Source organism: Gymnogyps californianus, chromosome 1 (assembly GCF_018139145.2).
Source record: "Gymnogyps californianus isolate 813 chromosome 1, ASM1813914v2, whole genome shotgun sequence".
In the NCBI taxonomy this organism is placed as follows: Eukaryota; Metazoa; Chordata; class Aves; order Accipitriformes; family Cathartidae; genus Gymnogyps; species Gymnogyps californianus.
Genome location: NC_059471.1, coordinates 139,423,332 through 139,446,725, shown reverse-complemented (window position 1 = coordinate 139,446,725; position 23,394 = coordinate 139,423,332). Strand labels below are relative to the sequence as shown.

The window sequence follows — 23,394 nt, the reverse complement described above, 5'->3', positions numbered from 1 at the left end:
GCATGCATCAGACATGCTGTTTGTCTGTTTGCTAACATTCTTCATTCAAGACTTGTTAACTACCAGACAAGCTTAACACGCTTCTCTTTTTTCCCCTCCCCTCCTCTCTCCCTCCGTCTCTGTCTCCTCTCCCTTCCCTTCCCTTCCCTTCCCTTCCCTTCCCTTCCCTTCCCTTCCCTTCCCTTCCCTTCCCTCCCTCCCCTCGCTTCTCCCTTTCCCCTTCCCTTCCCTTCCCTTCCATGCCACCCCTCGCAGCCGCCCATTGTTGCTGCCGGGCGCTGGCAGCCGGGGGCAGTTGTGGCAGGGGAGCGGGCGGAGGAGAAGCCGGCGCCGGTTGCTAGGTAAGGACCGCCTTCCCCTCCTCTCCCAGGCCTGCATGCACTTGCGAGGGCGAGAAATGCCACAGCGCTCGCTCAGTGCCTTCTGCCTGCTTTTCCAGGAGACTGCAGAGCTGCAAGGTGAACACCACCACCACCATCGGCGGCTCCCCGAGGCTGGCTTCCCACCCTGCGCAGGGTAAGCTGCTTTCCCACCGCTTCCCTGCTCCCCCTTGACGGGCACCAGCATTTCGTGTTTATGTACCGCTACGATGGCGTGAGCGGCGAGTAATTACCAAGTAGGAGAATTAAGTTTCAGAAACTACGTGGGTATCGGCAAATTGGCTGGCGTCTGACTATTAATTTATTATTAACCAGTAGTACGTTATCAGCCCGGCGAGGTTTAGGCTCATTCTGGATGATCGCTTGCTGGCTATTAGGGATGTGATATACTAATATTTGCTATTGTTGCTATTTTTTAGGTTCTCTTCTCCCTCTCTATCAAGTCTGCCCCTCCCTTCGCTAGCCTGTTTAAAACCAGCAAGCTTCATTTTCTTAGCAGACAAAGGTCGATCACAGCTTTTATTTCTGAATGCAAATGTTCTAGGACTTGTGCCAGTCTTGCCTTCATTGATTACAATATAGCTTCTTTCCTGAATGGCATTCCCCCCCTTCCCTTTTTTTAAAAAAAAAAAAAAAAAAAAAAAAAGAAGGAACCTCAAGAAAAGAAACAAAGTTGGATGGTGCAAGTTTTTATATTTATTTAATATTTCAGTATGTTTGAAACATTATTAAACATGCATGTGCAGAGCAATTCTAATGCAGCTGCTAACAAGTACGTAGGGTTTTATGCCATTTGTGTGTGTGTATACGTGAGGGTATGTGTTCGCATTTTTCAACTAATATTTTTTAAGGTAACTGTGATAATCTTCAGTAATTGTATGTCATTACAATTACGTTTCCTGATTGTCTTAGCAAAGTGAATTTGGACATAAATATTTTCAGGGTTCGTATTTAAATTTTATAATACCTGGAATTGTTCAGGATTAGTTTATAATTACTATTTTTATCATATATTTTTAAAATACTATTTTTCATGGCCTTTAAAGGTCCATAAGTGCTGTAAGTGTATTTTCTTCTTTATCTTTTACGTGTGCGCACGGGCACATGCTCACGCACACTCCCACTCTCTTTCTCTTGCTCTTCGGATGTTAATGAAGGAATTTATTTTAAGTATAATACTTAAATATTAGAGTAATGCCATTTATAGATCAAAGTAGCATGTGGATATAGATGTACTGAGTTAGGCACAATTTTGCAGACAGTTAAACACTTAAGATTTATTACTACTATGAAATTGCCAGACCTATTATAATACTTACTTTGTATTCTTTATATAGACAAGTGCATGTGCAAATTAAAGTATCTGGAAATAAATATATTTTAAAGACACTTTATGAGGAAGCTAGTCGTTTCATATATATTTCTAAAACAAAATGCTTTCCTCTACACTGAAAAAAATGGTATGCTTATGTAAAATATTTTAATCTTCTGCCTTTAATGTTATTTATAGCCAGGAATTAAAGTAAATAACAAAAGAAATCCAAATAAGTTTGGGGTCCCCCCCCAATAATTAGAAAATACCTAGTGATTTGTACAAAAATAGTTTTTAATTCAGGCCATTGACAGCATTGTATCAAAACCATCTCTGTATTGGCATTGCATTTGAACTGTTTTATGGCAACATAAACTGAAAAACAACTCATAACTTTAAGTAGTAAAGCAGTATTTATTGGCCGATCAAGCTCAAAGTAAGTAGAGAATATTTTAGTGAACTGTGTAGATTAAGAAAGGAATTTAGGAACGTATGGCTTGGTGATAGTTAAAATTAATTTCTTCAGAGTACTTTTTAGAGGCCTGTAGTAGCTACATAGTACAATGCAAATAAAATATTAGTTGAGGGTTTTAACTTGTAGTCAGTGTTATAAAATCACAAACTGCTAAACACTCCTCACTGAGAAATTTCAGGGTACTCAGTGATATTACTCCTAATGATGCTGTTTATCTAAAGAGGATTTTTTTTTTTTTTCTTAGGTTGTAATACTTGTTGGGGTTGTTTTGTTGCTGAGGTCTAGCACTTAAAGGAATATAAAATTGCTTCTGGTGTATTAGTTCATTATTTTGTGGTGGCTTGCTAGAAATGATTGCTGTGAAAGTAAAAGAAGCTGAATTGCCTTATTACTCGTTTATTTCACAGTGAGGATTTCTATAAGCATGCTGAAAATGAACATAGCAATGCATAAAGATCACGTGTATGTTAATTGAGGAAGGATTAAAATCTGTTCATTAGTTTGGTGAATTCCAGGTTTTAAATTTAAAATTATTTTTAGTCTGTAACTTGAAATATAACTGCTGGTAGAAATATTCAGCCCTGCAGATGAATGCCTTCAGGAATTATGCACATGAGCTACAGCATTTACATTTTGAAAGTGTTTTGTGTTGGACTGCCAAGATTCTCGTACAAAATGTTTGGTGCATGGAATGAAAAATTAAAAGCATAGACAATACTTTGCTTAATTAAAAGAATTTTTTTATAGCTGACTAGGATGAAGTTTTGCGTATTTTCAGATAATAATAATTGAGTGAAACACAGTGAAAATAATCTAAGATGCACTGGTTTTGCTCCAAACTCCGTCTTTCTCCCCCCCTGCCCCGTCCTCCGAATGGATTTTTATACTCTGAAAGGATATGTAAGGCATTGCTGATAAATGAACAGTCTATTCTTAAACTCCCACCTATCTTGACTAAAAATATGGCTTTTACCGAATGATACTAACGCTGAGAAAGCGGGGAACACGAGGGAAAGGTACATATATTCTAGGCCTGTGAGTAATACGAAGTGCTCAACAGAGAGCACTGTTATGTGCAAGGCAGAGAGCAGCTTGCAATGAAACAAGAGGAGCGTAGTCCACAGCATTTAACACAAATAGGTGGGTTACGATGTGATGGTTACTTTCAGAGATAATAAATGGGATGTGTGGCGTCCTTATTCAGACTAAACTTTTTGAAATTAATTGGAATTTTGCCTAGATGAATGCTGTCAGGTTTGGATCAGGTTAAGGGAGATTGTATTGTGGGTAAAGGAGAGGGAAAAGGGAGGAGGTGGAGAGAAGAAAGAGAAAGGGAAAGGGAATGGAGCAGGAGTTACCACTTTCAAATGTGGGTGCAGTCCGGAGTTCTTGTCTTCACTGAATATAGAAGATAACATAAGACTGGATTGTATTTTGTATGGCTGTATTGGTACAGCACTGCCTTCTCCTAGTACATGCCAAGTATTCATAAATGTTTTGTAGCAGCTAAGGAGAAATAAAAGGAGGAGTGGAAGGAATGCCTTGTTTCATCCAGTTTTCTTTTGAAAAAAATTTTGGGGGGGTGGAGGGGAAGAGGGGCGGGGTGTAATTCACATCCACTCAGTGTTTCAGCAGCTCCCTTGCAGGCAGAGTGGTTTCACTGTAATCGGCCTTCGTCCATGTGCCACATATTCCTGTGGCATGATAAACCTTGGCAGGGCCTTGTACCTCGTACGGCAGCGTTCAAAGTCTCCTGTGCACATGGGTGCTCAGGGCATGGGCAGGCCTGGGATCGTGACACCTTCCCTCAAGAAAATGGAAATGCTCTCTAATTAGGCATTTTTCCTACTCACTGCATCAGTCACTCTCAGCTTGAAACAGGTGCAGGTAATCAGCCCTCCCTCCTTCCCCCCCCCCCCCCCCCCATGGTGGTTGTTGTGGAAGTCTAATATATATAACAAAGCAATACAGCCATACAGTTTTGATTTTGATTTATGGCGCCTGTACCTGTCTGAGAAGAAAAAAAAAAATTTAGAAATACGATTGCATGTCTTTGTTTCTCAAATAAGGCGTACTGTAGAACGTGTTTCTTCGTAGCTACATACATGTTCGTATAGCGTGCATGCTTGTACAATGCATTTGATTTTTGCAAAGATAGGTATTCATTTATTCAGTATGCATGCAGCTAGCTAGACTTATGGTTGCAGCCAGAAGACAAAAAGTTGAAATCCCGGTAGCCAGCACAATAGACATTCATAAGTAGAGTGATCCCAGTAGATATAAAATGGCGGGGTAGATATTTTCAAGTGCACACGCACTTTTGCAAGTCCTGAGTTTATACTACTGTAAACTGTACTGGCTGTGCAAATCTGTACTTGTTTATGCATTTGGCTCCGTGCCTGATCCACAATAGGATGAATTCTGTTGAATTTGATGGGCTTTGGAGCAATCCCTCTCTACCCAGATATTCACTAACGTAGTATGTATGCACGTTTGTGTAATCACTAATAAATCTGGCCTATAACTTCTTACTAGCGAGCAAACCAATTTGTTATTTTCCTAGGAACGATGCAGAAATTTGTCCACAGGTATTCCTGCACTCATGTAGAATATTTTAAATCTCCTAGTGACCCCAGTACTAGTAGGATTTCACTAAAATTTTACTTATGATCTCCAAAATAGAACATAATTGTGTTTAAGATGCCTCGATTTGTAGGTGGATATACAGGAATAAAATGCTCAGAATCAGGCCCTTTGCAGCCTGTCTTTTAAAAATATATACCATCAAATATAAGATCTCATCATTTTGAGTTGCCCTGTGTAAAAACAGTCTTTTTTCACAGAAGATTAGTGTTACCAGTTATTTAGTAGTTGTATACTCTTCCCTCTTGCATACATTTGAAATCTGCTACGCCGTACCTCTGGAAACAAAGGATCTGATCCAAAGGCCTCTGAAGGCGACGGGGGTTTTTCCATCGACTTCAAATGGGATTTGGATTAAGCCTATATACATAATAGTTTGCAATAATGATCTGACTGCTATAGTGGTTTTCAGGGTCTTCCACAAAACTTTTCAAAACTCTTATAAAAATTGTCCAGGCATGATACTCCAAAATACATGTCTAAGCATTGATCATGTTTTGTTGTTTTGTTTTAAAAAAGGGGGGGGCGCTCCAAAGAGCTTCATCTCACTGATGCTCCAAATGAGAGTTTTATGAATAAAAAACGAGTGAATGTTGGTTCCATATTTGGTATGTATTTGATGCATTACCTTATGCATTCTTTATTTAAATTAGGGCAGTCTTTTTGGAAGGAGTCTATAGATTTAAGATGGCAATGTACTACTTATTTATTTTTACACACGTAAGTTTAAATTAACCTCAACCGTCGTATCCTGTTATCTGCCAAGGAAAACATTTAGCTCCTGTCCAATCTCTCTGGGTTTTCAAAGTGATTTGCTCTTTTCAAACTTGTTAAAACACAAATAGAAAAGTAAATTGCTTTGGATACCAATTGAAGATTTTGCAAAGGGGAAGGAAGAGGAGCTAAGGAAAAATGAATTTATTATTATAATAACCAATATACCTTTATTAAATATTAATTAAGTCGTCATTTTCTATGGCCTTTGATTGAGTGTGTTTGAATTGCTGACTGATATTTTGCAACACTTTAAATCTGAGGTACACTTAGCATGTTGCCCATGTATTCAGATACCTGCATACAGATATGTTTACTGTGGCATTCTTTCAGCTCCTGAAATTCTTTTGTCAATGTAAGCGGACGTTTCCAGAAGGATAAGGCAGCTTCAATTTTAATAATAAAAGAGTTGACATGTTTTTATAGCTACAGACACAAGTATTTTTAGAATGCCAAATTAGAAAAGATAGCATTATTTGAAACTAGTCTTGTTTTCTTTATTTTTCTCTATTTTATTTTTTCTTGTCTTAGGTAATTTCAGAAATAGAAAAGTACACTGGAAACAGTTGATCTCAGGAGCTAGAAAACAAGAAGCAGCACCATCAAGTCTATTTATTTTAATGCTGGGGGGGAAGGCGGTGGCACTGAGTAGCTTAGAGAAATACGTGATAGCATTTTTGTGTTTTACAACCATGGTAGGCCAAGATACTTCACAGTGAAGTTAATTCATCAGAGAGAGAGGTCAGTTTGGGGTTTCTGTAAAGGTGATGCTGATTTTTCTACACAAGTTACGTTATTCTTTCTGATACATTGCTCACAGTAACTGGTCTTACAGAATTGCAATAGGATAGGTGATAGAAAACTTTGTTCTGGCCAGAAGATAAAGCTGTAGAAGAATTCATTTACATTTTCATCTGCAAGATGTAATAACCATAAAGAAATTACAAATATTTACAGTGTTTTAGATGGACAGTTACTTGTTTCAGTTCAGGAAGTACTGAGTTGGTGAAAACACAGCTTTGACATGGACTTTTAAATGCATTGGCAATCTTTTCAGAATTAGTCTTGCTTTTTATTGGAATTCAGTGTGCAAAAAGGTAGGAAAGCTATTTGATTGCATCCAAGAGATTTTGATCACTGTATTTGTTTTGCTACCCATACACAAAAAGCTCTGGTATATTTACTTCTACGTTTGTATATACAGAAAGTATTATTTTTAAAATATTTTACTCTTTAAATCATTCTTTTTTTTCTCTTTTTTTGATATTTATTTTTCTCTCCAGTTGCAGATTTTTTTTTTTTTTTTTTTTTAAAGAAAGGAGAGTTCTCATGATATTTTTGTTACCTTTGGCAGATAAGATGTATTGTCTTATTTGTCTATAGGAAACAAAATAATATATCCAGTCCTGAGTCAGTGGAAAGTCTCCCACAGATAGCAGAGAGTTTTGGATTATACTCTCAAACCAAAGTAACACTAATTTAAAAACCTGATACAGGAAGCCTGAACTCGAATGACTCTTAAAGTGCATTTAAAGAATGCTACATTCTGCATGACCTTATGGACTTATGCAGTTAGCTTTTTTACCTTCTCGCTTTGTCTAATTTAAACCAAGGAGTGTCAGAGTCTTGCTTTCTTGTTTTAAGGGACACAGCATTGGTATTCTTCCTGCTCCAGCATGCATTTATGAATTGCAGGGTGCATGGGAAGGAATTGATCATATTATCCCAAAATGGATGGAAACTCTGTTACAGGCCCAAAGGGCATGCACATATAAATTTTGCTGCGGGGGTTCATCATGGGGTTTGGTTTTGTTTTTAATGCAGTGTGAAATATAGGTGGGGTTTTGTTGCTTAGTTATTATATGAATAAACCATTTACATCTTTAAATCTATTTTTATTAGTAACCATTTTTTAAAATAGTTTTCCAACTCAGTCTGTTATGAAGATAGTTAGTTACCAGTTTTTTAATAGAAGGTTATACATTTCTCATTCTATAATTATTATAGAAGGAGGAATTAACATGATCACATGGAAATTTTGTTTCTTAAATGGAGATTTACATTGATGGATTGAAGGTTTAAGGTGCAGATTTACATTTAAATTACATATTACATGACATTTACATTTTAAATTATACTAAAACAATTATTTCTACTGTCTCCTTGGTGCCTTCTGAATGTCTATAAAATTATTTCATTTAAAGTATCACCCACTCTACAATATATATGTTTCATGTATGAGATCAGAGTATTTTTTGTATGGATGCACTCCTATTTGGTGTAAATAAAAATGAAGTTGAACATGTAATATTCATGTGTACACATTGAAGATGCTATTTAGTACTTTATTTAGAGTGGCAATTACTTTCTTCTCTATAACATAAAATGCTCTCAGGGGGTTGTGTTTAATGGGATAAAAATGGTATGCGTCAGGTGCTTGTATTTTTTGCCCCCAAATGCTTTCGGGAGTCAAAACCTACAGTGTTGCTTAAGGCAAGCAGGTAAGGAATAGCACTTGGCTGCAGATACAGCCAGCAGGGAGCAAGGTGGTCTAGAGTTTCTAGAGACAGAGGACTGATTTGGGAGAGAAAAGCAAACTGAAAGGTGGCTGTGCCGGTTGTAAAGAGTGGGCCAGTGTGGAAGTCAGCAGTGACAACGAAATAGTTGTAACTTTATGAAGATGCTTCCATGCATATGGAAGGTACTGTATGTGCAGTCCACATCTTGCAATAATCAGTTTTAGCAAGTTCGAAGGAACTTAAAGTATGAGCATAATTCTCTTCCCAAAATAGATTTCTTTACACTGTCAGTTGGATATAGCTGTTTTGCACCCATATAAGGTTCTGGGTTGGACACAGAAGCATTAAAATGCCATTATTGTCAAAATAATTGCTGCAAGCCTTTTAACTTTCGATGCCTGCCGAGCTGAATACATGAAAGAGTACACACCCGCCTGGCGGTGGATTGAACTTCATGTGGAAAAGGGGGGTGAGTGAGCCAGTATCAGATCCCTGAATTTTGTAACTTTTCTTGTTATCGGTGTGTTCCTCCTGAGATACAATCTAACCTAAAATACAGAGTAATTGGAGGTTCAGCAGGAAGAGCTAACAAGCTTTCCTGAAGATCACTCTCTGAAACATCAGGCCTGCGCCTTAACTGTGTATATTAGTTTTAAAGTTGCAAGTAATGGAAGAACAAATAGAAAAGTCTCACAATTCAATTAACATCAAGAGATCAAGCTGAAAAATTACTTTGGCAGTGCACTTGCAGACTTTGTTACAGCTCTGTATGAGTATTTTTGAAAAACGCTTATAATGAAAAGGTTTGTCCAGGTGATCGATGGCTGTGTTTCACATTGCTGTCTAGTGGGTATTACTTCTAATGGCAATTAAAAAAAGTAAAGCCGTTCTTCACAGTCTGAATTTCATCTCTTTGCAGATGACTAGTTCAAGGCCTGCATAGAGTTTAAGTCCCACTCAAACCACTTCAGATAGCACACAGCTTTTTTCTGTCCTTTATGTACTGTGAGCTACTACTGTAGAAGCCACTGGGAGAAATACTGGGTGCAAAGAATAATTTTTATTGTGCCATCGAAATCAATGGGGTTAACTCTTTCTGATCAATACAGTCTGCAGTCCCGAGAGTTTATCTAGTCACTCTTCTATCCTTTAATATAATATCCTTTAATTTGTAAAATATGCATCTTAGACATGCTGTTGTCCAGAAATTAGGCCTTGATGAAGTATTCATATGTGGGAGTCGTGGTGCCCTTGTCTGGAAAAATGAGTAAGAAGTTGGAAGATTCTTTTACACTCATCCTTGGGTGTAACAGTAGGAGCCTCTTCAAGTTTCCTCCTCCTTCTCTGCCTCAGCACCTCCCCTTGTAAGCTGGAGATAACTCTGATGTTGCCCGTGAGATTTCTTCTGTGAGAAACAGTTGATGTCTGAATAAACCACTTACAACATACACATGGAGAACACGGGAGATAAGAAGGAAGAATTTGTGAACAGTTTTGAAATGCAGTGCCTGCAGAATTCGAGGGGTTAAATAGTGCTTTGTACAAGGCGGCTTCTCATAGTCTAGATCTGTGTTGCAGCTGCTATTCTAGTCCTCAACTTCCTTTGAATGGAGACTTTCACTCATAGCTTTAGGAGGCAACTCCTCTGCCTCCCAAAATTCAGTAGTATTCTCTACCGAAGTGGAAGGTTATGTGCTCCTTTCCTTACTTGCCATGAGGTTTCTTTCATCACCACCATCTTGTAATTAGTCGCTCTGTTTTATGCATTCATAAGTAATAGGAGAGATGGCAACACACACAGCATCTGCATGGATATACCCCAAATCAAAGTCTAAGTCTGATCAGAACAGCTCAATAGAAAGATGCTGTGAAATTCCCTGGTCTGTTGCCCTTCCAGTTTAGGATTCTGCTGTACAAGTAATTAAAATCCAGTATGTTGATAGCATTTTAAGATTGTATGGGGAAATTAATTAGATCATTGACTAAAAAAAAAAGCAAAACCCCAACCCTTTACAGAATACTAAACAATGACCATGGAAACTAAAACTTACAAATCATAACATTTTTCGTGCTGCCTACAGAACAGAAAATTGGGAGGAAACTTTTTAAAATAAAGACACTGGCATATTTTAAATCTTTTGTTTGCTGACTCTTTTTTTTCTCTGATAATTCCATTCTTTTTATCCTACTACTTGCCTGAATGTAGATGAGTTTAGGGTTTATTTCTTTTTATAGCAACCTATCTTCTGTTTGTACTAAAAGAGTTTAGTTTCTAGAAGACAGGCAAGCATGGCTGGTTCGTGCAGTATTGGCATTGTGTAGCAAATTACAGTCAGCTCAAGTGAGCAGGCTTTCTCAGTCACCCGGTCTACAATTTTCATTCTCATCAAGGGCACAGCTACACTGGAGAGTGCCCCAGACACACACGTGATACACAGGGTTGGGAAGCAGGCGAGGATTTGACTGAGCACAGAGAGCCACACTGGTTCCACCATGTGGACAGCTTCAAGCCAGCTAAAGCTGTACTGCCTTAGTTACTGCGGAAGGCCGCTGTGTTTTAATGAATATTGTAAAAACTGGGGGTTTTTTTCCCTCTGCTTTTCTAATAAGTGTGCCTGTGACAATCGAATTCTGCAGATGCTCATGCATAGGATTTACTTTGCACCCACCGGTAGTCCAGTGAAGTTCATAAGCAGGATTATCATCACATTTCCCAGACTGTGTTGCTTCCATGTCCTCTCCCCCTCCTACCACTGCTTCCCCTCTCCTCTCATCTGCAGCTGGTAAGGGCTGTGGGAAAAACAGTGCTTTGAACCAAAAGTGAAAATACAGGAGACCTACAGCCAGTGTTTTCTGAAATGTTTCCTAGTAATCCTCTGCCCAATTTGAGAGCTTTATAGCCTGATTATTAATGGTGCTGAAAATCTTTGGGTGAGTGCTGCCGGGCCCCAAGTGTGTTCTAGTGCTTGCATTTAGCTGTCTCCAACTGGCTCGTGAGTGCTTCTGGTAACCAGTCGTCTAATGTTCTCATTACCTGCCGTGTGAGAACACTTCTGGTCCAAGCTGTATGTAGGTATCCTGAGCACAAAGGAGTGTAAGCTAGCCAGGGTAGGCAGTTTCCCTCTTCAGTTCACAGTATCGTTTGGGATCAAATGGGAGAAATTAGTGTGATAAACCTGAGGAGAAAAAGAGAAGGGACAAATGTTCTAGTTTGGACTGTTAACTTGGGCAGGGTTTGTAACTATCTAAATGGTATAAGTGCTTCAGTTTTTTCATTCTGTTTGCACAAGATTTCAAAACTTCTGTGTTTGATTTTTGGGTTTTTACCACTTTTTCTTTCTTTACTCTTTAGGTCAATTCACATCCAGTCTTTCCAAAATTACTGGTAGGCAAGGCTATGGTTGCAGGAATTGTTTTGGCTTGTGCATCTCCTGTGTAGTCAATACCTGCCTTTGAATGATGCTCAGATCAGAGAGGAAAACAAAATAAGAAGCTTCCCTTTCCTTCAGCTTGGTAAATGGTATGCTCAAAATGATAAGCAAGTTTCAGCAAACTGAAGCAAAGACCTGGGATCTCATTGTGTCACAGACGAACTGACATGTTTTGAATGCACTTTTTGAGAAACAGAGGTGTTGATTGCTCCAGGAGTTCATTGTCAGAGATAATGAGATCTGCAAGTCCATTAGAAATCTTCGTTAGGAAGAAAATCAATAGTAAAACAATGTTTCAATCTGTAGTCTCAGTAAGTCATTTACTTTTTAAAATCTAATTCTTCTCAGAGGTGAAAACTTTTCTGTTTTATTGAAAAACAGTATTTGATTAGTAAGTCAGTGTTGGGAAGATTTTTTGTTTTGTTGTTGTAAGAAGCCCTTCCAATAACTCCCAAAACTCTTCACAGCTATTTTCTCTGTGTCTGATTTTAAAAAAATGGGAATTTTTACAAGATACATTTTAATTTTACCTCGCAATCTGTAAAAGGTTCCTCTTTAGCATGGAATATACACATTACAGACTGTGTTTAACTGGAAGCCAATTTTTATTTTGAGTATATATTTTATGAATAAATTACTGTTATTGCTTATTCTTACTGTGGATGTACTGCCGCAAATAATGCGGTGACTTGTACCTCTGTAGGAGTTTTGCAAAGAGTAACACCATGAGGCATTAAACCTCTTCCTAAAAATATCTGGGCACTGAAAAACAGTAATGACATAAAAAGGTTTTTTTTGAGAAACAGAGACAGAGGGGGAAAAAAAATAAATACAGCTGGGTGAAACATGTCTTTCTGTTGATTTAAGAGTTCATATTTTATTTTGTCTAGCAATCAAGATGCATTTTTTCTTTTTAGGAAATAAAAATGCATCATTTTGACTTACAATTTGAAAAAACATAAGCCTTAAGTTTACATATTCCACACGGTTTCATTTTTCACTAGTATTTTAATTTTGCGTTTGTATGTCATATTTTAAATTAAAATTTTGATGTTGAAATCGATTGCTTTTGTAAATTATTCTTTAAAAAAGAGAAAAAGATATCTTTCAGTTTAGATACGTAAAGTAAAAGACATGACTCCATGGCTTCTTCTGGTGAAGGAAAAAGCACGATAGCTTCTGTAATTGCAGCATCAGACCCTGAGCAGTTGTCTCTGTAGTAGCATTGCGATGGTGCAAATGTTGCTGGCGCTGTACTTTTTAGCAGGTTTCTGTTGTGTCAAAAGGTGAGAGAGGCTGCTATAAATAACCATGATTGATTGTATTGTAGCTAGTGATTTTTTTGGAGTTAGTACAGAAGTCGATATGCTTTGGGTTTTTTCTTCCACCTTAAATAGCATGCAATGCTATACCATTTAGTATACCTTTATTTAATTTGTCTCATCTGTGACACAGTCTCTTCTAAAGAGCTCAAGCTTTAGATTAAAATGTAGTTCTCAGGCAGAAAGAAACTGCAGTAAAAGTAGTTGTACTACTAGTTCATCCTATGATTAATAGCAAGACTTGCTTAGAAGTTAGTCTTTGATTTCCTCTGTTTAATTGTAGCCCTAAGTGAAATGGGTTTTTGATTTATAGAAAATGCAAAATTGGGTACAGAAAGTTTTAAATTACAGTAACAGTAAAAAATTTCCCACAATAATCATCCCATATTGTTTCAATTCAAAAGAGCTAAGGCTTGATTTGTGTGGGAAAGAACCCATAGCAGCCAAGTTCCACATTTGAAACTGGGGAGAGGGGAAGATCAATTACCCTCTTTTGAAGGTATAAAAATATGCCTGAATTTCACTATGTAATACTTTTATCATATATTCCCTCTCTGGAAGGGTGCATGCTAATTAATTAATTTAGAATAGCTATTTTCTTACATGGATACCATGTAAAAGTAAGTAGAAAAATTGTGTTAGGACATACAAGAACATTGGCAAAAAAAGCAGAAGCTTTAGGAAAAGCGATGGCTTGTAAACATGATTGAAAACAAATCTCTATTTTTTTGATAATATTTGCATTATACAGAATGGTTCAGTATACTCTGAAAGTTTTAATAACCATAGTTTAGTAACAGTAGCTTTAATAACAGTAGTTTAATTCCTAAACTACTTTTTGGAAGTTCTGCATGGCTGATCTCACTTTTGCTTCACCATGTTTATGTTGACTTTTTCTTTCATTAGACCGCAATCACTATGGATGTTTACAGCGCTAATCCTAGATGTTGAAATTCTAGATAGTTAAAATATATTCAGTATCATTGAAGCTATTCTGGGGGAAACGACTTCGCTTTAACGAGTTGAGACCAAATTCTGCTCTGTTTACAGGGGTAAATGCTGAAAAACACTATTCTGACCCATGGAGGTTTACATCTGTGTTCCTGAGAATATGAGTTTTGGCCTTTCATATTTGCTTTTTTGTGTACCAAAATACAGTTAAAAGTAATTTTGAAAATAGTAATGCAGTTGTTATTCTCTTGGCCAACTTGCTGATTTTTAAAATCCTGCTTCACAGTCTCTCCTCACATACAGTTTTTATTTGGAACATACTGAGTTTACAGTTTGAATATAAAATGCTGCTTCTATTCCATTTGATTTGGCATGACCAAAATTTAAAGTCTAAACATAAAGCGTAGTATTGATCCATTTATAAGCATTTTCAAATTGTACTGCACTTCTTGGATAATTTATTGTAGTAGCATTTTAAAGTCAGGTAAGCTCTGCTTTTGTGCTATAGTCTGACAGTTTAATCAAGATACAAATTTAGAAACAAATCAGCACTGTCTTTTATATAGTGCCTCTAAATCCATGGTAATTGGTACCAGACCTTGGTAAAAGGAAAGGATCGCCGTTTCATGCTACCAATACCAGTGGGTGTTGCTCCACAGCTGCATCATATAAGAAGAGAAGATGCAGGAAAAATTAAAGGATCCCCACATGCATTTTTCTGTAATATACCTTTTCCAGAGTATGAGGTTGATGGAAAATTCCCTTGAATTCAGTGTGTTAGCCTGCTGTAAATAGTGCCATATGGTCTGCACGCTTTAACTCTTACCTTTTGATAGCACTGGACAATTTTTAAGTCAGCTTTCTTTACTTTGTAGTTTTGAAACATTTAAAAAACCCTGAAAGCCTGTACTTAATAAAATCAGAATGGAGAGGGTAGAATAAAAGTGCTGCCGGTGCATCTGGATTGTACTGATGTAAACTGGCTGATTTCAGACTCTCTACAAAGGCCTGTTTTGGGTAGTTTTGTCATGTCAGAATGTACCTTGCAATATGAGCTGCAGTGCAGGTTACTTTCCTGCTCTCTCCGGGATTCGAGGATTCATGCTCAGCTAGAGCGTATACGAGCTATAGACTGAGGCTGTATGCTCTGGCAGCACAGATGGAGTATTCTGTCATTAGGACTGTTTGTTGCCTGTTGGAACACACAACATATTTCTACCGTGGCATCAACAGTTTCTAAGAACTGAGGTCAAAATAAACAGGTTGCAGTTGGATACAGGAACAGTCTGGGAAACAACTTAAAATTCCCTGCTTAGGCATAGGCATATTCCTAGATACATGGATAAAAAGGCATTTTTATAGCAAGGGCTCATCTTAATTTATGCTAGTGTATACAGATTAGCATAGATTTGCAGGGGTACAGTTAGTAAGTTTTCTATGGATATTGGCATATGTCTGCAAAATTGACCTTATTTTAAATAAATAAGCAAATTTAAGCATAATAATCTTGCACTGTTTCTCCCAGTATTTGTAGTACTCTAGCAAAGTGAAAGTGATGTCGTCATGCACATTTAAAAAATACATATTTTAATTAGGCTCCAGTCTTCTCTGCAAGCGTGGATGTCGCTAATTGCAGTGGTGCACGCAGTCCCTTTGAAGTCGATAGGACTCTTTATAGGAGTAAAGCTCGAGCGCTGACAGACAAGCTCTGGCAAACCTCCTTGAAGTGGTTTAAGTTGCTACTGCCCCAAACTCCCTGCTCCACCCTTTTAGTGGGGATTAGTGCTTCCTTAGCAGAATTTGTAGAACGGAACATGTGCCCACACCTTAGCTGCTTCATTGCAAAACCCACAGGTTCTGCTCAAACCCTTCGAAATGCATCACTTTCTGCTAAGCTGCTGGAGCATGCCTTAGGTCTCTGTTTGCTGATTCAGCGTGGAGAGCCGTAATCTCCAGCAGCTAGGTGGAGCGGACTGCTGGGAAAAGTGACTTCAATGTGTGACGGCAAGATTCACCAGAGCTCAAATGTCAGTGCCCCTTCCATCATGGGTAAGTATTTACAGGATCAGCCCATATATAGACTCACATTCCAGGTGAAATCCTGGCCCCAGAGAGGTGAGTGGAGTTTTAGCCAGGGACATCAGTGAAACCAGGGTTTAATTCGTAGTGTTTAAAAAGCCAGCAAATTTTTACATAACAGGACAAATACTTGTGATGATTTTGGCTTGAATAGAGATATAAATAGATTTGCTTCCTGACAGAATCAGCAACAGTCACTTCAAAAGATTTACTCATATTTACCTAGTCACAGTTCATTTATAGCTAGTGTAACTATCTCCTGTTTATTGAACTGCAAACACATAAATGCATAGCAAGCTGCTAGAAGTTAGAAAATGTTCTCATGAGGGGTTTTTTTTGGTGGGAGGGTTAAACGTAACTCAGGTTTCAGTGGTTAAAATTAAAAAAGAAGGTTATTTTTTCCTTTTCAGAAATGAAACATTATTGAGCTGTATAGCATGCAAAATAGTAGAGAGCTGTGTGGATATGTGTGGTGGCAGTAGTGAAAAGAGGTGTCAAGAGAATTAAGAAAATTTATAAAACTAATATGGAAAGATGTGTTTAATTCTTTAAAAGAAAGAGTAAAAAAGAAAGCCTCCCCAAATTCTTCGTTGCTACCAGTTTAGTGCCGTTGCCATTCTTACTTCCTATGTCATGAGGAGTTCAGTGGTCCATATTACAACCAGAGTAATAATGTTATCATCCCTTCTTACCTTCTGTATGCTCCTTCCACCACAGTGACAGGGAGAGAGCGCTCCTAGAAAACTTTTTTTTATGTTCTGATCTTTTTGTCTTCACCAGGTTTTCTTTGTTCTTGTTGCTCTTCTCCATATACCCCTACACACAGTATGTATGTAACAATGTTTTTTTCCATTCTTTACAATGACAAGTCTTGTACATCCTTCTTCATCCTAATCCACCATCTCTTTCCTACTCACAAACAGCTTCTGAGTCTCAGGCTCTTCGATGACTGTGAATGCCACTGGGAACACTGCCCTCCCCCCCCCCCCCCCCCCCCCCCCCACTTCTTTTAAGTTGGCTCTCGGAGCCCACCGCAGATGGTCTGTACCTCATACATAATAAAGATTTATTTTTATTTTTTTTTTCTTCTGAGGAAGGTTTCTGTGAATGTAAGAGGCAGGCACTCTGGCAAGCTTAGATCTGTGTTTTTATATTTTTTTGTAAGTGAGCCTTGGGGGACTTGTTTGCCATAGTTTGGAACCCTTTAATAGCTTGTGGAGCTCAGTAATATCTTGGTGCCAGAAGTAGGAACCTGATTTGTCCACTTGATCTTTTCACAGGGAAAATTATATAAGTTAGCAAACTGAAGTTAGGGCACAGCTGGACAAGAAAAAGAAATTAAGCAAAAGCACTCCAGGAACCGATGAAAATCGGTTGCTTTAGGAAGGTGGTCTTCTAATAAAAGTATAGCAGGTTTGTGCTAACTGTGTTTTAGAAGTGCTTTGGGGTGGCTTGTTATAACTGTATATTTCTTACTACTCTCAGTAAGTTTTTTTCAGTGAGTTCACTCTGCACTATTTTTAGACATGAATAATGAAGTCTGTGTACCAAAATGTACCCAGGGCCTCATGTAAGAGCCAAATGAGCATTTTCAAATGTCACGGTGGTTGAAGTTCTAGGTAGCTCAACACTGTTGCTTCCCAGTTCCTTCGTATTTTATCATATTTATGTTGTTATGCTCTGTGTTGTAGTAGTCATAAAAACAGGTACATGTGTGGAGATCTATTTCATGGGTCTTGCTGTGCATGTGCTTTGATTTTCTGTTATGTGTGGAAGCTGCCTGCCTGCACAGGGCTGTTCTTGATCTCAGCAGTATGCTTTGGGAGCTGAAAATGTAGAACATATGCAGGAAAAAAATAATGGAAATACATTTATACCAGCAGTTTTAGCAGCTGATTTGACCTCCGTGAGAAAGGATATGTCAAGGTCAGATATGGGGTTGTATTTTAAAAGATAAGGGAAAAATGTCCTGAACTAAGTTGGATTTTGTTCATGATGGGGAAAAATTTTTACAAGTATTTCGTTCTTTCTCTGTTTTGCATGTTGATACTGTAGGAGGGTTACTCATTAGATAGTTACAGTTACAGTCCAGAATCAACTCATGGATTTCAGAGTATTTGCTAAAATACTTTGGGATTCAAGTGCCTGAAAGAATAGTTGGGTCTTAGAGAAAAAAACCACTGGTGTCAGATAAGACACTCTTTTGGGGCCTGAAGGGTGTCAGAGTAAGGGCTCTAAGGAGTGAGCAGAGCAAATAAAATCTTGCGAGAAGAGACTAGCTCCAGAAAACATGCCAGTTAGGCAGCAATGATCGACAACACAGAATGAACATAGGATCATCCTTCAGGTTGGAAGGGACCTCAGGAGGTGTCTAGTCCAACCTCCTGCTCAAAGCAGGGTCAGCTGTGAGATCAGACCAGATTGCTCAGGGTTTCATCCAGTTGGGTCATGAAAGCCTCCAAGCATGGAGACTGCACAACCTCTCTGTGCAGCCTCTTCCATTGCTTGACTGACCTCATGGCAGAAAAGTTTTTCCTTATTTCCAGCCTGAACCTCTCATATTTCAACTTATGTCTGTTGTCTCTTGTTCTCCCCCCACACTCCACTGTGAAAAATCTGGCTCTGACTTCTCAATAACCTCCTGTCAGGTATGGAAAGGCTGTCACCAAAGCCTTCTCTTCTCCAGGCTGAGCAAGCTCAGTTCCCTTAGCCTCTTCTCACAGGGCTAATGCTCCAGCCCCCTGACCGTCTTGGGGGTGCTCCTCCTTAATCTATCTACGTTGCGGTAACGCTCAGCAAGCTGATGAGTGGCACAGGAGGCCTATCTGGACGTTGCTGGAGCTATCACATGCAGGTCCACATGGTTGTTGTATCCAGGACAGGTTTGGTGGCTGCACGTGAGCCATACTGTTCTTTCCAAGCTCATCTAAGGTATATGGGTATTTTTGCTGACCATCAGCTAGAAGCACTGCCAGGAGCTGATGCTGTTGGCTGGCGTGGCGTTGGCTTTCACAGCAGATTCCTGGGTTAATAGTGTGGCATTACTAATTTCAGGTATTAATTTAGAAAAATATTAGCCTGGATTCGAAGATCATGACATAGGTTAAATGCTATAAGATGTTAAAACACTGTAGAGTTTCTTTTACTTTGCTGGGTGGTTTTTGAGCTGCTGAGATACACATTTTAAGCAGAAAACACGAGGGTTAAAGATATACTTAGTCTTAAAATTTGTTAAGTGTCTTGTAATTGCATAACTGCAGGAGCCAAGGCTTTGAGAACAGTACTGAATATCATGAAATTTGTGATTTGATTTTAAAATTAAGCATCATTGATAAGATCAAGAGTCTGTTGCTTTTGTAAAGCAAATGTTCCTCTAAGAAGGGTTTTTTCAAATAGTGAACCATGTCTGTAAAGTTCTAAAATGATAGCTGCTATTATGTGCTCATCTGCTTGGCACAGTAATTAAAGTATACATTAATGCTCTAAGACATGCATTTAGAAGTATGGATTGAAATTAATCACCCTGCCACTATATAAATTGCTTGCTGAGTACAACAGTGTATGTGTTTCTATAGAAAGTTGTATGTTTGTGTATTCTACGTGGGTACAGTTAAATTTAATATTTCATATATTTAATTTTATTACATATAATTTAAATATAAAAATACATTTAATTTTATTAAATATATATGGGGGTTTATTTACATATTTAACCTATCCGGGACAAGCGTTTTTAAAAGTAAATCTTGCACTGTAATAACCACTAAAGATTAAATTGTCAAGATACTCAAATACTGCTCAAGGAGTCTTTGAGCTGTCCACAAGCATCTGTGCGAGCAGAGCAACAGGAGTTCTTGTCTCTGCAAGATTTGAATCATCCGAGATGGCTAGTTTCCACATACACTTTGCAGATGGGGATGAGTCTCTCGCAGCACACCAGGCTTGGCCCCTCTCTCGCAAACTGCAGAACGGATTCTTACCGAGAGATGAGCTTTGTGGAGGAGGCCTTTCTCTAGTTAAAAAGCATGATAATTCTTCAGCCATTAATTAGTTTTATCTTAGATTTAAGCTTGTGATGTTGATTCCATCTCTGGCTTCCTGAACACTGCACAGTGTCCTTAGGAAATCTCCAGCGTGACTTTACAGGCTGTACAGTTACAAAGTGAGGCATCGCCACTGTCTGTAACACGGTTACTCTTCATACTAGAAAACCTTGGTAACAAGTAATCCGCAAGATGTTTGAAGAAACCGTTAATGTTACTCCTATACTGGACAATTCATCAGATCAGGTTTACTCTGTTATTTTACAGACTACGTGACTTGTAAGTCAAAAAGCAGGTGTCTGTCCTTTTCACGTCGCTGAAATGCATGCAGCGTACAGTTCAAAACAATACTGCTGTCCTGCTTTACAATGCAGATAACTTCTTTTCTTTTGCAGTTTGTCTCACTGTATAGAGAGCAGTTGGAAATATATGTGCACACTGCTTGATCTGTTGCTTTTTCCTCGTGGTACAGTGCAGTCTCCTGACAAAGAGTGTTGTTTTGTGCAGTGCGATCACAAAGCTAATGGATTAAGATAGAGAAATCTAGCAGCGTGTTGATAAAAAGGATACAAAAAGAATGGGGAATTGTTTGAGAATTGCAGCCCTTGCAAAGTTAAAATGTGTGCACTAAAAATGTCTTGTTCTTCCCTGCCTACACTCCAATATAGGACCCAATTTTTTAAAATGGATGTTTCTGTAAAACTTTGATTTTTAGATTCACACTTCTGTACATACCTCTTTGTATGTTTGACACCTAAATGCAGTGTTCAGGCATCCTTTCTTTTACAGCTAATATTGATGATCCTGCCCAAGAGTTACAAAAGCAGAAAAAAGAAAACCCTTACAGACATTTGCTGCTTCAGTTGATACATATTTACATGTTTCTGCATGGTGAAAGATTTTCTCTTTTTTTAAATTACTTTTTCAGTGTATCAGCCTGGATGTAGTCTCCCTGTAAGGAGTGTGAAATTTACAGCAGAAGAATTACAGTTTAATACTGAAAAAGCTCTTCCTTATCTGAACCATCATTCAAAACGCAGGATGAAAGTAGCCGAATAGAAGTTTTCTGTCACATTGTCTGCAGAACTCCTAGAAGATTCTTCTGAAACTTGGGGTAAGATTAAAAAAAAGAACAAACAACTTAGTTGTGAAGTAGAAACTGATACGAAGCATGAAGGTATAATTCTACAGCAGAGAAGATACTGTTTGTGCATTGACCTCTATACTGAAATGTCTATAGGAGCAAGTCCATGTAAGAAAATTTCAATGCAATATTTGTTCAAATAATGAAAACAGAAACAACAATAAGCCCAAGTTTACTACCAGGATTAAATATATATATATTTGAAGAAATTGTTTACTATTCAAAAATGAAAGCATATATTATGTTTTCTTTGTTCTTTTGATAATACATGTCAAAGTACAGAAATGTTTAACTGTGAAAAATAAGTTTTAGTGTCAGTATGGAAAGTATGAATCGCTGAGTAATACAATATATTTTGGCTTGCTTCGCTCCTGAGAAATAGCTGAAATATTTGCACTGTGTGTAGTTAATGTCGTTGCCTTGTTCTTAGTGTTTTTGTTTTGTATTCAGTAGTGGTAACCGTTATCTTACATTTGGTGAATTAAATTCTTCCAGTTTATTTTCTTGTTGATTGCTATATCAATTTAGTACAGGTAGTTGGGGTGTCATCAGGATACCTTCTGTGTGACTGTAGTCATAGTATTTCATATAAAGAGCATATTCCAAGGCATATCAGTACTTTCTTGTACACATGAATCTTCTTTGCCTGCTTCTGTTTCAGGTCATATATATGACTAAAATTCATGCCAAAGACGTTGTTGTCCAAATGTGTATTGGGTACAGTTCTTAATATTGCAGGTGCTTACATTCATGATAATATAAAATGCTTCTTAAGACAAATAATGGAATGCTCGCTTTATGGCCTTAGGAATTTGGCCAGGGCATACAGACAATTTATTTTTCATTTGTTTATAGTCAGACAAGTTTATAATTAAGACAGTAATGGGCATAAGCATTCTTGCAGCCTTTGCAGCTCATCTTTCTTGTTAACATCAAAGAGAATATTTGTGCTAGAAGGCATAGCAGTCAGTAATAAGTGTGGGAGAATCAATAACATGCAGATTTTTTTTTTATTTTATTTTTTAAATCTGGTTATCCCCTATCCTCCTATCGTCTGTGTATCTGCAATAAAGGAAAAGCATGCATACTTTTTTTTTGTTATCATTCCAAATGCTGTAGATAAAAATGATAGCTATACACTGGTACCACATTCTGTACACACCCCAGACCACCAGAGATATTAATGAAAACGTGCAAAGACTTATATAATGATTACATCAGTGTCTTATTTCTAGAAATGGCTAAATTACTTTTTTGCTGATGAATCCATTGCAATGATCTGTAGCCTGCATGGTCCAACTATGGATTAAATCAAGAATGTGATAAAGCTGAACAGGAATCCTGGCATAAGATGATATCACTTTGTTTTGCATAGGAAACATATATGTGGGTGAATATATGTGTGTTCATGCGTACATGTGTATAAATATATAAAATGTTTTGGATTTACTGTGTCTGAGGACAAAGCCCTATATGTCACGGACCTTTTAACTTAAGGGGTTGTGCATCTTTTGTGTCAGTTCTGAGACAGCTGAGATCAACTGAAATATCAGTCCTGGAGGGTCACTGGTGTGTGAGAGAGAGAGTTGCCAGCAACACAGTTTCTCTAAGGGCCCTTTGAGTCTATGATTTGATTCCTCTCACGGCTTGGTCCAAAATAGCATGTATTTGTTGGTTATGAAGCCCATTGATCTCTGCAACAACTAGGGACATTTGTTTGGGGCTGTGCATATCTACTGGAAGGGTACTGGGGGGTTGTGAGTTTCAAGGCCTTGAAATAATTATATAGAGTAATGACTTCCATTGATGAAATGTTACCAGTTTGCTGATTTTTGTCTTGGTTTATGTCTTTAATTGTGCGCCAGTGGTGTTAAAAAGCTGAGATTTGGGTGTCCATATATTTTACACTGAATTTAAAACATAAATAGCTCACCATAAGAATCTTATTATAAAAAATGGAGGGAGAGGAAAAATCGGTCTGGTTAAGAGGTCGTTCTTACTAAGAAAATAGTGAGTTATTATTGCTACCTCTGATGTACATAAGTCTAGTAATACTTACATCTCTTTAGGACTAGACCTCAGAATAAATTGCAAGATCAGAGACTAAATTAAAATCTTCTAAAACTTGATCCTCATGTATTTTTAAGGAAGTGGTCTATTCCAAGAACTCTAATGTATGAAGTCTTGTTAGGGTTAGAATCTCTGCAGGTTGAAGTTCATTTTTTGAGGAAGAAACACAGCTAACAATAAAATCAGGTAATGCCCAATGATACTGTCACAAATAGTTAATTAAAATAAATTTGTAGTCCGAACATCTTCAA

General features: G+C 37.8%; 1 long non-coding RNA gene across 1 annotated transcript in view; it reads left to right on the top strand.

Annotated features, from left to right (window-relative positions):
• Positions 1-261: 261 nt before the first annotated feature.
• LOC127021547 (uncharacterized) overlaps positions 262-23,394 on the top strand; it is an 82,201-nt gene continuing 59,068 nt past the window's right edge. Inside the window, exons 1-3 of the long non-coding RNA XR_007767234.1 lie at positions 262-341; positions 440-516; positions 20,858-21,043. This is a non-coding gene — a long non-coding RNA (uncharacterized LOC127021547). The remainder of the gene's footprint in view (positions 342-439; positions 517-20,857; positions 21,044-23,394) is intronic.